Below are 3,690 nucleotides of genomic sequence, written 5' to 3'. Positions count from 1 at the left end.
GGGGGCAGGCAATGAATGAACTTTGTCCTCAGTCCCTTTACTTAAATAAAAGTACTAATACCACTCTGTCAAAATAAAAGTCCCAGCTGGATGATTAAAGCTAATTTGAATTCAGCGGTTTATTTTCATTATTGATTAATCTGATTATTTATTTTCTCCATGAATCAACTTTAATTTGTCAAAAATATTTAGTGAAAAATAGTGAAATAGTCAATGAAGTGACTAATGAATGAATCAACATGTTCAGTAAACAAACATGTTTATATGTTAAAGAGAATTCTCTCATTGGTTCATGATGTTCTGTTTGATTCTGCTCCACCTCTGTGTTACCTGTCCACCAGGTGAGTGTGAGTGTGTGTGTGTGTGTGTGTGTGTGTGTGTGTGTGTGTGTGTGTGTGTGTGTGTGTGTGAACTCACTTTGATCACTGGTCAATAGAAGAAATGATCCTTATGTCAATGTGAACTTATTGTTTTCTAGAGTTCAGATCTCTTAACGTCAGTCAGTGCTCACACACACACACACACACACAGACAGAAGCACACACACACACAGACAGACACACACACACACACACACTGACTTCCTCTCTTGTTTGCACATTCCTTCTCTTGTCTTTCTCACACTCCTCCGTTCATTCTTCCTCTTTCTCGTCCGTCACATTTATTGTTTCATCAGTAATCATTAAACCTCAGATCCACTCAGCTCTGTGAGAACTGCAGCTGTTTACTGTGTGTGTGTGTGTGTGTGTGTGTGTGTGTGTGTGTGTGTGTGTGTGTGTGTGTGTGTGTACTAGGATATTTAGTTACCTTCCAGCACTGATTAATAATTTGATGCTGCAGTTTGGTGAATCTCAGTCTGCTGACTCAGTGTTTTATCACACACTACAGGCCTTCAGAGTGTGTGTGTGTGTGTGTGTGTGAGTGTGTGCGCGTGTGCGCGTGTGCGTGTGCATGTGTGTGTGCGCGCGCGCGTGTTACAGCAGCTGCAGATGCACTTTATGAATCAGTCATCATCTGACTGTAAAACATTAAACTACACAGTGATTCAACTTTATCAACCAATCAGAGCCGTTGTGTAGGAGCTTTACACACACACACACACACACACACACACACACACATTAGCAGCAGTACCTCGGCTGGTTTCGGCTTCTGTCCGTCGTCACTCGGCCGACAGTAACGCTTCGTAGCTTCTTCGTCCATCATCTGAAACACATTATTATATATAATATTCTGGATCAGTGAGGACCTTCGTTTATAATCATATATATATGTAAATATATAATATGTACAGTCTTTGTTGTAATGAATCACTCAGCTGTTTCTGTCCGTGGGAAACTTATAGAACTTTATTATTAGCTCATGGTTCATAAACATCCTGGAACACCTGAGCTGTGATCAGAGACACCTGACAGGATTACACCTGCAGCTGCAGCTCAGCCTGACACATTACAATCACTCCATGAGATATTTACCACCGTTACACTGAGGCTGCTCACATCTGATCAGAGCATCAACAATGCCCCTCCAAAATAAAACACCACTGATATGAATGAATAAATTAATAACAACAATATTTTCTTTGATTTTATTATTGTTTGTCTTTTATAGAAAATCCACATTTTGTCCAATAAATTAAAAAAAAAGTTTCAGAGTGAAACAAAATGTTCCTGTCAAACGTGACGTTAATGTAACACAGTTCTAATTCATCAAATATTAATTATTAATCTGATACACGTGCACAAAGGCATGACTGATCTTTACAGCTGACTGTCAAACAGCAATAAATCACTGCACACACACACACACACACACACACACACACACACACACACACAGCAGATCATTATGATTCTGATTAATGAATTTACTGTAATATTAATATTTGAAACTGTCTCTCACCTTCAGCTGCTGCGACTGGAACAAAGAGGAAAAGACGACTGACAACTGAGTCATCAACCAGAGAGACACAGAGAGAGAGTGTGTGTGTGTGTGTGTGTGTGTGTGTGTGTGTGTGTGTGAGTGTGTGTTAATAACAGTGGGTTTAAACTCTGTTGTTTTTGTCGCTCTGCAAAATGACACACGTCGCTCACACACACTGTGAAGCCTGGTATTACAGGAACACAGGTCACTGTCACACTGTCAGCTGCATTAATACCAGGCTGTAACACACACACACACACACACACACACACACACACAGAGTTGCGTTCATGGACGCCTTCAGAAAGGAACACGTCTCATTATCCCTGAGATAATAGCAGGTGTGTGTCGGTGTGTGCGTACCTGTGCAGCTCTGACGCTGCTGTTCCACCAACACCTGACGTTTACACCTGAGCGCCGATGATTGACAGCCGAGAACTGACGGGACATTCAGCTGAAGAGTTAAAGTGATATTTTACATTGTGATGTCAGAACACTGGGTCACATGATCCTTCATCACCTGGAACACACTGATGTTTATTTACACACCGACCTGCTGCTGTCAAATCTCTCTAGAGTAGCAAATGTGGATGAATCCGCCGATGAAAGTAGTCCCAGCACCTGCACCATTTCCTGCTGTTTTTTGAATGAAAACTGCTTAAAATTAGTTAATTAACAGTAAAATTAATAATAATAATAATAATTTAAATAGGTTAAATGAAACTATAGATTTAGGAGGTGTCAGGACAGGTACATGAATGTCTGCTTCAGTTCAGGACTGGTTTGAGTATTAAATGAACAATATTCTATATGACAAATATCTGTCTACACATTTTGTATGTCACGTTATCTTAACTTGAACTATCACGACGTCTCGATGAACAATGTATTAACTGACATTAACGCTGCGCATTACACTAACGCAGATCAATTAAACTGCGTCACGTGGAGAAACACAAACCAAACGTCGTTAGATTAACGTCCATTAAATTCACCTTTTTATTGGGCTTTGACTGAACACCTCCACGGGCTAACCCAGGTCGACACAGGTTATCAGCCCCGCGGGGCCAGGTACTGTTAGCTTAGCAATCGCTAAGTTATCAGCTAACGCTAGCACCAAATGTTCAGTCGGAACCAGTGGATATCACCGCAGCTCCAGGACATGTTTAGCCTAGCTTAGCATAAACACCTGCAGCAGAGGGAAACTGTTAGCCTGCCTCCATCCAAACACCTTTCAAAGGTGTAAAAATATATATATATATATATAAAGACACATTAAAGGAACTATTAGGATTTGCTATAGCTACATAGCTAACATTAGCATTAACAGCTGTTTACTCCTTAACTTTTCTGGTTCTTGGCAACAATAAACTTTATATAATTAATATTAATATTGTTTATTTGGTGAAATAAATGGACATCAGTTACACAGCTACCTGTTGACTACCTGTCTCCCTCCGACAGACGACGGTTTAACGCAGGTGATGAGGAATAAATCAGGTGACACTGTGTGACAGTGTGAAAACACGTGGAGCTGAATATCTCCATTTATTCTTATATGTGCAGCAGAGGAAGTGGAAACAGACTGACAATGACAGGTCTGCACACAGACTGTGAGTCACACACACACACACACACACACACACACACACACACACAGACAGGAGTGTGTGTATAGTTTTATTGGTGCGATACAAGGTGATACAAACCAAATATTCACTGTTTACAGAAACATTAGAGGCTACAGTCTGTTCATAAAGCATTTAA

The sequence above is a fragment of the Seriola lalandi genome, unplaced genomic scaffold, assembly GCF_002814215.2.
Source record: "Seriola lalandi dorsalis isolate HSWRI2012SDOR001 ecotype SW California unplaced genomic scaffold, Sedor1 jcf7180002054564, whole genome shotgun sequence".
NCBI lineage: Eukaryota > Metazoa > Chordata > Actinopteri > Carangiformes > Carangidae > Seriola > Seriola lalandi.
Note: the sequence above shows the minus strand (reverse complement) of the source record.